Raw genomic sequence first — 15,379 nt, 5'->3', positions numbered from 1 at the left:
AAGATGGGGAAAACATTATAGGAGAGATGAACTAGTATCTTTAAAAACCAAGTGGCAGGGGGTGCCTGGGTGGCTCAGTCGGTTGAGCGTTCAACTTTAGCTCAGGTCATGATCTCATGGTTGGTGAGTTCCAGCCCTGCATCGGGCTCATTGCTGTCAGCGCAGAGCCTGCTTTGGATCCTCTGTCCCCCTCTCTCTCTCTCTCTGCTCCTCCCCCGCTCGTGCTCTCTCACTCAAAAATAAACATTAAAAAAAAAAAAGCCAAATGGCAGGATTTAAAAACAACAGGACAAGGGAAGTGTCATATGTTAAGAGATTTAAGAGACTTGTTAGCCAAATGAAATCTGGCTGTCTCAAACAAACCAAATGTAAAAAAAAAAAAAAAAAAAAAACCAAAAAACCAAAGACATTTAGTAGGTAATTTGGACAATTTAAACACTGACTAGATGTTTGATGATATCGAAGAATTGTTTAGGTGTCCAGACACTATCAAAGTCATTTTAAAAAGACTTCTTATCTGTAACAGATACATGCTGAGGTTTTCGTGGTTGAGATAATTTGATATTTGAGAGCGGCTTTAAAATTATCCAGCAACAGTGGTGGCCTCACTGGGGTACCTTGTAAGATGGTCACAGGAAACCGGGTGGGCCAATGAGCCGATAACCATCACAGCCGAGTGGTGCCTACGTCGGAGGTCACCGTACTCTTCTCTCTACTCCTGCGGATCTTTGACGAGTTCTCCTTGTGGAAAAAGCATTATAGATGCCAGACACCGGCGATTACATATTAGACAGTTATGCTTAGTTGATTTAAGAAAATCCCCATTCCCACTTTTTGGTATTTACTATAGGGCCCGGAAGCTATGGAGGACTTGCTCATGTCAGGCAAGTGTAGACATTTATAAACATCCGGTTCACAATACACACTGCACACCTGTAAACCAGGCACTGGCATTACAAACGTCAGGGGCGCGATGGCTGTCTTGGAGCTCGTGGTCCGAGGGGCGGGGAGGGGGCAGACATTAAGCAGATACATTACGCACATAATTACACGTAAAATTAACACATTTCCACTGTAATGAGTGTCGTTAAGGGCAGAGGGACTGGGGGTGGTCAGGAAATGCTGAGGGAAATCTTTTTAGGTACAGTCTGCCAGCTGGGGGCTGACTGGTTAAGGCGAGGCAGGCACACAGCCAAGTGTGGAAAGAAGCTTGGCAGTAGATCCTCCTGGTCCGTTCAGACCTCATCAAGGATCTAGACATTTGTCCTAAGTGCAAGGAGATGCCGAAGAAGGATTTCAACATTAGCTTTGCAAGATAAGATGTACCCGCATATCACAAGATCCCAAGGGAAATCAATTGGAACAGGTGCCACAGGGTTTTCACAGAAGCGTGGGTTTCCTGAATCCATGGTAAGATGTATGAATAATGGTGGGCATGGTCCGCTCGTTCGTTCTTTCTTTCTTTCTTTCTTTCTTTCTTTCTTTCTTTCTTTCTCTTTCTTTCTTTCTTTCTTTCTTTCTTTCTTTCTTTCTTTCTTTCTTTCTTATTTCTTTCTTTTTTTAATGTTTTTATTTATTTTTGAGACAAAGAGAGACAGAGCATGAACAGGGGAGGGGCAGAGAGAGAGAGAGGGAGACACAAAATCCGAAGCAGGCTCCAGGCTCCGAGCTGTCAGCACAGAGCCTGACATGGGGCTGGAACCCACAGACCACGAGATCGTGACCTGAGCCGAAGTCGGACGCTCAACCGACTGAGCTACCCAGGCGCCCCTATTTTTTTTTTTTTAATGTTTTTATTTAGGTCCGCTCTTTCTATTAGCCAACACAGTGATGTGGACAGATGGATTCCAAAATCGTCCCTATTGTGGGTGCACTCAAGCTGGAGAGAACGTAAGCATGAAAAGCTGGGACCCCCGGCTCTGTATTTCAGGCCTTTGACCTATTCTGTGTGGTCCAACAAGAGCAGGGTGAGGATTTCCTTTCCATCTGTGGTTGCATCAGCCTGGGCCGGCTTTCATCAGACCACAGATTGCATCACCTCGCACATCCTTCCAACTCTGGCCTCATTCTCCCACCACGCAGACCTTTGCTGACCAGTCTGGCCTTAAGTTACTGTCAATCATTTTCAGGGGCTGATCCCCCAACCAGAAGCAGCCTTTGGAAACCTAAGACCAGGCTGAGGGAGAGGCAGCATTACACCTGGGCTCTGGAACCAGTCCCCCTGGGCTCCTATCTTGGCTCAAGCTCTTACTAGCTGTGTGACCAAGGGCATGTTGTCTAGCCCCTCAGTGCCTCGGTTTCCTCATCTTTAAAAGGAGAATAATGACAATATTCATGTCACAGGGCTGATACGAGGCTTATACAGATTAGTATTTGTCAAGCACTTAGAACAGCACCTGGAATTCAGTAAATATGCAAATCTTTAAACCTCTTGGTGCCTTGCTGTCCTCATGACAAAAGCAACTTTTAGGGGTGCCCGGGTGGCTCAGTTGGTTAGGCCTCCCACTCTTGATTTCAGCTCAGGTTGTGATCTCGTGGTTTGTGAGTTCAAAGCTCCGCATCAGGCTCAGGGCGACACTGACAACCCGAAGCCTGCTTGGGATTCTCTCACTCCGTCTCTCTCTCTGCCCCTCCCGCACTTGCTCTGTCTCTCTTTCTCAAAATAAATAAATAAACTTAAAAAGAAAAGAAAAGCAACTTTTAGAAACTTCTATCTTCCAGATATGCTTTGAAAATGAATCAGTTTGGTACCTGGTTGATTTAAGGGGTGACTATTACCTTTACAGTCAAGTTTAACTACTGTTTGGGGACTACCACCAAGTGCTATTAAACAAAGGGACAGAATCTGTGTCACTGTAGTACCTGGCCAAAGGTCAGGAAGCAGCCAGGCCGAACAACGGCAGACCGTCCAATGGCAGATGTGGGGCGCTCAGTGAGCTCTGCACCTGGTGCGACCGCTCACGGCTTCTTACGGCGTCAGGTTCTCCCCTCGCGAAAACGCACAGGGCCTTGTCAATTGCACAACTGGCTTCACCGTTGACAAATCTTGCCAATCTTTTTTTTTTTTTTTTAGATTTTTGATCTTTTGATTTTGATTTTTTGATAAAAAAAATCGCTTTTACTTATTTATTTTTATTTTTTGAAGTAAACTTTATTAGCAATCCAAGAAACGCAGATTAGAGTAAAAATGATGCCACTTTTCACTTAGTAACTTGAAGGAGATTTTCTGTTTGTTCATCTGATTAATTTTCTGTTTTACATGGTGCTGCTACTTGGTACTGGCAAAAGTGAGATCAAACAGATACTTGGTTCCAACAGCGTTTATACCCTGCAGGGACTGGGGTAACCAAAACCCTCTTTCTGAAAACCCATGTGGATGGGTGTCTCATTAGTTTTAGTTATGATACTCATTTGTACCTGGTACTTCTCTTTTTTTTTTTTTTTTTTTTGGTGGGCTTCACGCCCAGCATGGAGCCCCAAAGCAGGGCTCAAACTCACGACCCTGAGATCAAGACCCGAGCAAAGATCAAGGGTCAGAAGTTTAGGCTGCTGAACCGACTGAGCCACCGAGGCGGCCCTGCATCTGGTAACTCCTCTCTTAAAATGCCCTAGGAAATATTTGGATCTATCAACGAAGGTTTTGTTCCAAGAGGTTCATAGCAACTTTATACCAAATAAAAGGGGAGAGGGAGAATAGCTAAGTCCCCAACATTAGAAAAATGCTTAAGTACGTTGTATTTTGGGACCTCATTCTTAGTGGTTGTATAATATTATTTCAGTGCATATATTTACACATATATGTATTTAACGTTAAAAATGATGTATATAGAGGTACCTGGGTGGTTCAGTCGGTTAAGCGTCTAAGATTATTTATTTATTTATTTTTAATATGAAATTTATTGTCAGTTTGGTTTCCATACAACACCCAGTGCTCATCCCAACAGGTGCCCTCCTCAATGCCCATCACCCACCCTCCCCTCCCTCCCACCCCCCATCAACCCTCAGTTCTCAGTTTTTAAGAGTCTCTTATGTTTTTGGCTCCCTCCCTCTCTAACTTTTTTTTTCCTTCCCCTCCCATGGTCTTCTGTCAAGTTTCTGAGGATCCACATAAGAGTGAAAACATATGGTATCTGTCTTTCTCTGTGTGACTTATTTCACTTAGCCTAACACTCTCCAGTTCCATCCACGTTGCTACAAAAGGCCAGATTTCATTCTTTTCTCATTGCCATGTAGTATTCCATTGTGTATATAAACCACAATTCCTTTATCCATTCATCACTTGATGGACATTTAGGCTCTTTCCCTAATTTGGCTATTGTTGAAAGTGCTGCTCTAAACATTGGGGTACAAGTGTCCCTATGCATCAGCACTCCTGTATCCCTTGGGCAAATTCCTAGCAGTGCTATTGCTGGGTCATAGGGTAGATCTATTTTTAATTAAAGATTTTTATTTTTAAGTAATCTCTACACGCAGCGTGGAGCTCCAACTCACAACCCCAAGATCAAGAATCACATGCTCCACCGACAGAGCCAGCCGGTGCCCCGATCTTGCCAATCTTAAAGAAAGCTAAAGCGGGGATTTACCAAACACAAGGTAGGGGTAGTTATGGAATTCACCAAACAGCTACAATAGGATTCTTTTATGAAACATTTCCTCATCATTTTAGAACTAGTGCTTTTCTTATTGTATAAAAGCATGTTCAACGAAGAAAATCTGGAAACTAAAAAGAAGTCTGTGTGTCACCTCCCAGTGACACACTGTCACGACACATTTACACATTTTTAAAATGTATAGAAATGAGATCAGAAGATACCTCATATTTTGTAATCCTTTCCCCACAGGTGATTAAATCTTTTTAACAACCTAATTTTTAACTCCTAATATTAGATTGTAGCTACAATTCAACCACTCCCTTATTATTGCACAATTAGATGGCTTTCCACTTTTACAGTCATAAACCATGCTTGGTGAGCATATTTGTAGCGATCATCTCATCTAGATTTTTTTTTTTTAGGGTACATTCCTAGAGGTGAAGTTGCTGGGTCTGACAGCACGCAAACACTTTAGGGATGTGATTCATATGGCTACTATGCCTTCTAGGAAGGGTTAAACCCTTTTCAGTAAGTGAGGCCCATAGAAAACATTATACCTATAACAAACGGTGGTGGTAAAGGGGCTAACAAGTGGGACTCGGAGAAAAAGTGGTGTCCTAGGTTCACTTGCTTCCCCGACACCATGAGGAGAACATGGCACATACCTACCCTGGCCCGTGTGTGCCCCCGGGTGGCTGGATCTGGGGGGCTGCAGGGCCAGGAAGACAAATGTATTTACAAGTAAACTGAAGAAAGATTGTGTCAATAATTTGTTTTGTCCTGGGATCTTCCAAGACTTGTTTACCATTGCAGAAAACTCCTATCACCAATGGTAAAGCTGCTAGTGGTATTCGACTCACTGACTTAACACCTCACTTCCATCTACACCCGCAGCTGTTACAGTGAGGGAGAGATTCCGCGTTCGGGGGCAAACATCCAACCACTCCGTTGCAGCTCTAGGTATTCACAGGCAAGCCAAGGTATGAGTTCGTAACACATTACTTTGCTTTCCTTTCTTCTTTATATTAAAGTCCTTAACATATATAAAAATTGGGTGTGTTGGTAGGTAATATTAGCCACGAGTTGCATTTCAGAATAGTAAAGAGGATGTTTAAAAACATTTGCTATGAAAAGGGACCATTGGGCTGTGGTAGCATTGAGAGCAGTTGCTGGCGACCTCTGGTGGTACACTCGAGCATTGCTTCACTCAGCTAGTGGTTCTTGGGCTTAAAAGCTTGTTGGCTCCAAAATGTGATAAAAAAATGACCTTTTTGGCAAAACTCAAAGCAAAAAATTCCCTGAGTTGTTCTTGGCCGTCTATCTCATCTGTCGTCATTTGGATCCACCCCCACCCCGGGCCACACAGCTACCATTCCCCAAAGTGAAGCCTGGTCCTTTCCGGGGAAGGATGCCGCTGCACAGGGCTCCTCCTTGCTGATGTGCTGGAGACCGAGCCGGGGAAATGGAGGGAAAGTCAGGAGCCGAGGGAAGTAACGCCAACCCCACGTCTCTGTTCAGAACTAGAAAATGTAAGCAAAGAGGCAGCTTATGTCACATCCCATTATTTTTTCTGTCTTACCTGCTGGGGCCTCCCGGCTTTTCCCCCTCCATGCATAGCAAGGTCCCGGCGTGTACTTTCAGCACAAGCTTTCCTTACACCAGTGATTCTCCATCTTAGCATGCATGAGCCTCACCTGTCCGAGCGCGGCCTGTCGGGGCCGCCCCGGCTTTCGGCTTTCAGGAGCTGGGAGAAGGACTTCGCATTGCCCGCGAGCTCGCAGGTGGGGCAGGTGCAGCCTGTTTGGGGAGGAGCTCAGGCGGCCTCAACTCCTGGTCAGTAGTGAGCCATGTTTACCATTCTCATTTCCTGAGACCACAATACTTTGCTCCATATCCTAAGTGCCCGGATTTTAGGGAATTTGCGGTTTTCTGAAGGCAAGCCAGCGCAGGACCGCAAGGCCGCCTCATAGAAAGGGGCTCCGGGAACCCTCTCCTGGCGAGGGTGGGCGGAATCAGGGGTGATTACCAAGCCACCCCCCCCCCCGCCTCGCCCAGGGGGAGCAGGGTTTCCTGCACCACAGCCTCTACCCCAAGTGGGGCCGCGTGCACCCAACACAATGCCCAATCGAGAAAAACGATTTCCCTCCTCCTGGCAACTCTGGGACCTTTGAGAGGATCCCGTCTTCTGGCGCATGAGTGTCTTTTCAGGGAGAACTAGAACCTCAAGTGGCCAGAGTCCTTATGTATTTGTCATTTCTCGTGGACTTGTTCTTTGCAGTCACTGAAAACCAAAATCTTGCCGGGCTTTCTCATAACTGAATAAATATGAAAGCAAAAGACATAGGGAACGAAGAGAAGGAAAGATGTAAGGGGGAAGGCGGAGAAACCTAGGTTGGGAGGACTGTCTGGAAAGGGGAAGAGCGGTGATTTTTCTGGAAAGAAAAAAGTCGAAAGAGGGAGACGGCAGAGGAACTGGAGACAAAACAGAAGGCCAACAAGATCCCCGTCGACCCCGCCCGGGGCGGTGGTGTCCGCGCCCTGGGCGCGCTTCGCAAGCGCGGTGTGCGCACGGCTCACGCGGGACCGGTCCGCTGACCCCGGGTCCGGCCTGCGGGGTCCCCGGAGCACGTTGTCACCGGGGTGGTCCGCGTGACCCACGGCATCCGGCAGCAGCTGACGCGGGGCTGTGCGTGCGCGCCGGCTCTCGGGCTGTGGGCGGAGGCGGCCACAGGCCCCCGGGGCCGACGAGCCGCGCAGACTCCTTCAGGCCCCCTCGGGCCTTCGGACGGCCCGCGTCCTGGCCGCCGCCTCCAGAGACACCCTGACCCCCACCCACCTGGCTCGGCTGCTTCTGGATTCCCGACCCCCACCGAAACTGTGCGACAATAAACGTTTGCTGCGTCGAGCCACTCGCGTTTGTACCGAACAAGACACGTCTGCTGAAGTGGGGGAGGCCCGGGAACGCGGCGTCCGAAACGAACAAGGAGAGTTCCAGACCAATTGCCCTGCCCTCCCTCTCAGCTGCCCAGCGCCCTGTGTTTTAGATCTCCCTGGGGCATCATTTTCGGGTGAGGACCAGGACCCCCTGGTCTAAGTCGCACATTTCCAGGGTCACCGTGGGACGCGGGAGTGCTCGCCACACTTCTTCCTGCCGCAGCGCGTGGCGAGAACGGTGCTCTTTGTGCGGCGCAGTGGCGTGAACCTGCCGGGCTGCCCTCACCCCAATGCGGAGGCCCCACAGGGGTTCTGGCCTCGGTGAATGTAGGGAGTAGTATGCTGACACCCCTATGGCTCATCTGTTGCACCCCGACTGCGAAGTTCTCTGCGAGATGATCTTTGTGGTTCTGCGGTCATTCTCACCCCGGGGTTCTTAGCTGAACCTCAGAACACCGAAAATGACGTGACCCTCTTTCCAATTCTCGCGGAGAGCACATAACCCTTCCTATTCTATGTGCAGAAGAGAGGTTCATTCCTTACCTACAATGGATGCTCCGGGTGTAATCCTCTCCCGGGCTAAGAAGGCCTGGAAGGTAATAGCACTTTGCCAGTGAGTCATGGTGTCTTTCTGAAAGAATGCAACCTTGCCAATTTAGAGCTGGGGTAGCGTTAGCAATGGCTAGTTCAGGTCTCTCGTTCACTAATGGACAGACTAAAGCCCAGAGAGGTTAAGTAATTTGTCTGAGATCACACAGCTAGTTAAAGTTCTCTGGGATGAGAATAGAACTCAGAATTCTCGACCTTTAGCCTAAATTCCCACTCTGTAAGACTTTTAATGGAGAGTGAGGGAATAAATGCATGAGCAAAACTTTTCTTTCTTGGCTTTATAATGCCTGCAATTTACTTTAACGTAATCCAGTGTAAATGGAGTGCTATAAATGTGTCTGGGAATTCACCTTAATCTTCTCTACCTTAGGGGCAGTCAGTTAACCTGTAAAGTACCCTAATCAGGGAGCCACACTTCAGGGGTAGGTTATTAACATTGGAAGGACCCTAGCCAGAAGTCCATATTTTAGGGGACCTGCAAATACCCTATCTACGTTTCCACCGGAAAGGTTACCAACTCACGTAAGAAGTGTTAGAAATGATTTTCAGTTGGTGAATTGAGTGGTGTTCAAGACATGCTATTGGCTAAAAAGATGACAAGGGACCTGAGCCCTTGCATGAACACAGTATAAGAAAGAGTCTGACAAGACAAAGCTCCAACGCCTGTGAGGTAGTGGCTTGTGCTTGCTGCTTACTGAGGACTTTGTCATCTCTGTCTGTCGCGGATCAACATTTTGGGAAGAAGCTTGTGACAGTGCCCAAAAGGAGTAAGCAGAACCCTCAACTGCATATGGGAACAGGCCGTGTGGCAGGTTCTGGGCCTGCGTACGAATAAGTGATTTTGACAGATTTCTGTGGCTTCTTTGCTTGTAACATGCCAGCGAAGTGATAGGGAGGGAAGGAGACAGAGTTTCTGCCTACTTCAGTTTCAGGAAGCTGTCGTATTTATCCAAACAACCTGACAAAGTTGAAGTCCTGGTTCATTCATTCATCCAACGGATATTTAGGGAGCGCCCATACTAGGATTTTATGATACAAAAACAGACAAAATCCCACATTGTAAAGTTGTGTAGATAAGTTTGCGAAAACATCCAAAGTAACTGGTAGGTTTAATCAAAAGGTATCCTGAGTTCTTTAGAGAGACTCAGGAGGGCAGAGCTTCCTAAACTCTACAGTTTTCCAAAAATGAAACAGTTGCAGAAATTACATGAGAAAAGAAAGCCATTTATGTGTGAAACTAAAATTTAAGGAGTATTTCAGTGCTTCTCAAAGTGCAGTCCCAGACAAGTAGCATCAACATCAACCAACACCTCATTAGAGATGCAAATTCCCAGACCCCAACCCAAACCCCCCAAATAGGAAACTCGAGTTGGGGGCCTGCAGTCTTTCTTTTAAAGAGCTCTCCAGGTGATCCAGATGCCAAGTTTGAGGATCACTGGTCTACTTCTTAACAAAGAGCAATTCCACCAGGTGGGACTCTTTCACAAGTAACAAAAAGACATTTTTTTCCTGTAATTGCTGGATGATTCTGCCAGGTGACTCTTACGTGAGAAATTAAAAACATACCTGTTCTGTAATTGTAGGAAAATTCCACCAGGTGGCACCCTAACCCGAGTAGCAGAAAACACAGTGGTTTTGCAATTACATATCTCCACTAAATGGCATTCTAACTTGAGTACTAGGAAAAACATATGTGCTCTGAAATTACATGATAATTCCACCAGGTGGCACTCTAACCTGAATACAGCTTTCCCCGAACTAACCACAAGTGAGTTATGCCACTTCCCTCTTTGGAGAGGACTGTATTAGTACCTGTTTTCCCTAGGTGAAAGAAATCCGAAGAGGATTTTCACTTTTGTAATAATGTACTAATGTAGGTCCTTCCTAAGAGCAAGCGGTGTAACTCGAACTTTTGGAAGGGAGGGGACACTCTTTGCTTTATGCCATTTTGGCTTAGGAATGGTTTCATGGGAACCTTCAACTTTTGGATAGCAAGGGAAACCTGTAAGAAAAACAAACATGTTATGTGATTGCAAGATAATTCCACTGGGTGGCATTCTAACTTGAGTAATAGGAAAACATCTGATTTGGAATTACTTGAAAATTCCACTGGGTGGCACCCTAAGGATATAGGAAAAAACTTCTCTGATCCGCAATTGCACAATATATCCACTGGGTGACACTGTAACTAATTAGCTAACTAGCCAACTAGTCAACTAACTAGCCAACTAGCTAACTAGCCAACTAGCCAACTAGCTGGTTAAATAAAAGAATGGACAGCTAAAGAGATAGGTAAATAAATAAATGAATGATAAGAAACAAACAGATAGTTCGATAATAAATAAATAAATAAAAATAAATAAATAAATAATAAATAAATAAAAGAAATTTAAAAAATTGTTTTGCAATTACACTCTAACTCCACCAGGCGGCACTGCAACACAAAAAGAAAATAAATAAATAATTGGTGCTGCAATAACACAAAAATTCCACGAGATGGCACTCTAACACAAGAAATCGGGAAAATACAATTGTGCAATTATAGAAAATTCCACACGATGGCACTCTAACATAACAAATCACTGATTGCTGTTCTCCAGAATTTCCAGTAGATGGCACTCTAACATAAGAAATAGGAAAAATCCACCTGTCTTGGGAAACTTTGGCATTTAAGTAAACTTTTTACAAAATACGTGGTAACAAATTTATAGGAATTATTTATTTATGAACTCAAGTGTAAATTAAAATGTAGTAATACGCTTTCAGTGCTTTGGACATATCTTAATTACAGGGCTTATTCTTTGCATTTAAACAATATTTTTTTAAATTTATTTTTTAATTTACATCCAAGTTAGTTAGCATATAGTGCAATAATGATTTCAGGATTAGATTCCAGTGATTCATCCCCTATGTATAACACCCAGCACTCATCCGGACAAATGTCTTCCTTAATGGCCCTTACCCATTTGGCTCACCCCCCCCCCCCCCCCCATCCACAACCCTTCCAGCAACCCTCAGTTTGTTCTCTGTATTTAAAAGTCTATTGTGTTTTATCCTCCTCCTTGTTTTTATTTGGGGGGGTGGGGAGAGGGAGAGAGAGAGAGAGAGAGAGAGAGAGAGAGAGAGAGACCAAGCGGGGGAGGGGCAGAGAGAGAGGAAAACACAGAATCTAAGCAGGGTCCAGGCTCTGAGCTGTCAGCACAGAGCCCTACACAGGGATCCAACTCACCAGCCATTAGATCATGACCTGAGCTGAATGAACCACCCAGGCCTCCCTTATCCTTTACATTTTAATGACTTGTTTGTACATTCTTCCCACCATTGGCGGGTCCTCTAGGGCAGAGACTATCTAATTTTTCTACCTCCACAGCCTCTATTACAGTAACTGATGCATAACAGGAATTCTGTAAGTATTTATTTAAAAAGTGAGAGAAAGAATGAATGAAAGTGTGAGAAGCCAGTGAAGGTCAAATAAATGGAGGGAAGACATCACGAATCTAGAGTTGTTGGGCTGAATTCCCAGGGCTTCTGCACCCAGCAGTTGGACAGGTAGGGTGAAATGTAGAGGAAAATGTGCTTGAGACCCAAAAAGCAATGATGTTCATCTAAATGCCTTCCAAATTTGAGGGGGGGAAATCAGCAAATTATAAGATTTTTGTTTTAAATTGGCGAAGCGTAGGGGCACCTGGGTGTCTCAGTCAGTTGACTCTTGATTTCAGCTCAGGTCATGACCCCAGGGTCTGGGATAGAGAGGCTCCTCGGGCTCTTGCTTGGGATTCTCTGTCTCTCTCTTCCTCTGCCCACCCCCCACCCCCACCCCGTTCATGCTCTCTCTCTCTGTCTAAAAAATAATAATAAATTTTTAAAATTTTAGCAAAGTGAATTAGAAAGGATTAAATTCAGTGAGAAAATTAGCTTTGATTGTGTTTTCAATAGCCGTCAAAACCATCTCAGTCCTATAATCGTTTCGGAACTTGGTTTTCGAATTGAATGTTGGCCTTCCTCCCCCAGAGTAGCCTGGGAAAGCTGCCTGTTAGGATCCCCTCAGGATTCCTTCCCCTGGGGCCCTTCCTGCTCTGAGGCTAAGCTGGGCCAGCCGAGATCCGAGATCCGTTCAGGAGGAGGTAAGGGCCTGTCAATCTGCAGACCAGACCGAGGAGGCCGGAGCTCACGTCAGGAAACGTGGGAAGAAGCCGCGCTCGCCCTCCTGGCCTCCTGCAAGCTCTTTCGGGTCCTCATGGACGGCCTCCCCCTCCTCTCTGAGCAACCCTCACCCCGCTCCAGCCTGCCCACCCACTGGCAGCCCACCCAGAGCCCGTCCACTCTACATACGCCCTCAGTGCCTCAAGGTCTTTCTGAACCAGAACTTCCAGCCTTCTGTCCCATCTGATTTCTCATTGCCCTGCCCTGCTCCTCATGGCCCAGTCTCCATCACTGCTTTCTGGTTCGTCTTGGGGAAAGGAATTGGTATTTCATGCTGAACTAAAAATCCAAGCTAAAAAGAGTGTCAAATGGTGGCGTTTTAGGCATCAGCCCCCAAGTAGGAATTTTTTACAGAAGGAATATGAGGCTCTCCCCCCAGAGGCAGCCCAGCTTTGGCCTGTGCTCTGTGCCGCTTACACAGCTGGGACCTCCTGGCGCCGTTTGGCTCTGACTCCCAAGGAAGTTACAAAATGCCCTACTCCCTGGCCGTTAGCCTATTTAAAAATAAAAATGGGTTTACAAGGCCCTGGCGTTCATGCTGTCTGTCATTAGTCACGGCTTCGCTCCCCGGACCTCCAGCTTCAGGCGGCCCAAGCGCTCGCCTCTCGCCTCTCCGGCAGCTGGCTCGGCTTACCCGGGCTGCAGGGCCCACGCAGGCTTCCCATCCATTTCCCGAATCTTCTTCCGAATCTCACTGCTTCGCCTTCACCCTTCCAACCTAGTTGGGCCACCCCGGTGCATCTCTCACCTGGACTCATGTGGAGGTCAAATGACAGATCTCCCTGCACACTCTCGTCCTGCTCCGGTCCGCTCCCTGCATGGGGTCGAGGTGACCTGGCAAAAGCGTAAACTAGCTCTTGTCCTCCCTGCTTGTGATCCTCCCGCACCTTCCCGCGCTGCAATTAGAATGCAACCCCAACTTCCTGCCAAACCGGCGAAGATCACCTGACCTGACCCCAACTTCCTCCTCCTTCGCTAGCTTGGGGTTGCTGGGCTTCAGCTGCTTCTCTGGCTCCGGGCTTTGCAGAGATGCCGTCACCTGTGCACGTGGTGCTCGGAGAGGCTGCGGCGGCCAAAAACACTCCCTCCTGCTGGGCCGCCCTCTTGCGCGTGATCTAATTACCCTCGCCATCCAATTATCCTGTTCGCATAAATGTGCCCCCCACCCCTGCTCACTAGAAACGGGGATCTCTCCAGGGTAGGCCTCTGGAACATCGTGTCCACCTCTGTGTCCTCAGAGTCTAGAACAGCACTAAGCGCACACAGGGGGCTCAGTCAACACTTCCTGATGGACTCAGACTCATCCACTCAGGCTCATATCATAACTCTCACCAGCCCCTTGGGGAATTTTCTTGTGTCCGTTGCATTTACGTACCTATGTGTAACCACCGTTAAATCACTGAAAGTAATGGTACTGAGGAAGTGTTGACAGCAAACATTTCAGGGTGTTCTTTTACCTCCCGTCCGTCATCCAGTGTGAGGCCAGATGGGAAGCAAGTGACCCATTACGCTGGCGTGACTTCAACTTTTGAAAGTCTGAACCTCCTAGAAACTGAACGATGGTATCTCGGAACCTGTTATCGGTTCTTCTATCACACGTCTGAGGAAGTGGCCTCTTCTGGAACAAATGTTACTTTAGGTTATAGGTTGAACGTGACATTGATTTCTTCAACATGAAAAAAAAATCATGCATGTCTGACAGATTTTGAATAATCTTACTTTATTCCATGGCCACTAACTGCTATCATGGGTTTACCACTTGAGGTTCTCTTAGGCCGATGGTTCTCAACTGGGTGTGATTTTGCTCCCAGGGGACACTTGGCAGTGTCTAGAGATATTCCTGATTGTCACAGTTCGAAGGGGAAGGCGTCGCTGGCATCTAGAAGACAGGTACCGGTGCTGCTGTTAAACATCCCACAGGGCACAGGACGGCCCCGCCACAAAGAATGATCCATTCCAAAATATCAGTCACGCTGAGATTGAGAAATGCTATCTTAGACTATGTAAACTAATAATGCATCACCTTAAAGGTAAAAAATACATGTTATTTCTAGAAATATTGGAAAATATAGACAGACCCAGAGCTGGCGAGTGTTAATCCTTCGGTGTGTTAGCTTTCTAGTATTTTTCTTCTACGCGCATATATATTATTGTTAGTGAAAATGATAGGTACCAAAGATATTGTTGTGTAACCCTTGTTTATTTAATTGTGCCTACGAACCGTGCCCGTGTCATTAAGTATTATTCTACAACATGGGTTTTAATGACTGCATAGTGTTCTGTTGCATGGGCGTACCAGTATTTATTTCCCCACCGTTGAACATTTACATTGACATTTGCTACTTGTATCTCTTATTCTCAATGCTTTGGTGAGAAATGAACATTTTGGTATCTAAGTTTTGTGCACAAATATTACTTTTGAAAGATGTATTCTTAGACGTTGAACTGCTGGGTCAAAAGTTATATTTCAAGGCTTTAATGTCTACTTTTATTTATTTATTTTTTTAAGTTTATTTTAAAGAAAGAGAGAGAGTGTGTGTGTGTGTGTGTGTGTGTGTGAGCAGGGGAGGGGCAGAGAGAGATGGAGAGAGAGAGAGAGAGACTCCCAAGCAGGCTCTGCACTGTCAGCTTGGAGCCTGATGCAGGGCTTGATCCCATGAGCCATGGGATCATGACCTGAGCTGAAACCAAGAGTTGGGTGCTTAACCTACTGCGCCACCCAGGCTCCCCTTTAATGTCTACTTTTAAAAACTAGTAACTAGAGGGTGAACTTGTTGTAGGTGGAGATGTATTTTATGCTCCTTGGTATCCCTCATTATAACTAGCTCGCTTAGATGGGGCTCCCTCAGAAGCAGATCTAAGAATAAGATTCGAGCACGAGTTGTTAATTTGGGAAAAGCACCAGTCAAGGAGTGAGGATAGAAGACGGAAGGGAAAGAGGCCAGTGCTAGGCATGTGTTAAAGAGCAGCCTACCTCTGTGGGCAATTGCGGCTTCACACCCCCGAGAAGCTGTAGGAGAACATACGGAGCGCACCTCAGA

Source organism: Leopardus geoffroyi, chromosome X (genome assembly GCF_018350155.1).
Source record: "Leopardus geoffroyi isolate Oge1 chromosome X, O.geoffroyi_Oge1_pat1.0, whole genome shotgun sequence".
Taxonomy (NCBI): Eukaryota; Metazoa; Chordata; class Mammalia; order Carnivora; family Felidae; genus Leopardus; species Leopardus geoffroyi.
This window is presented reverse-complemented; position numbering follows the sequence as displayed.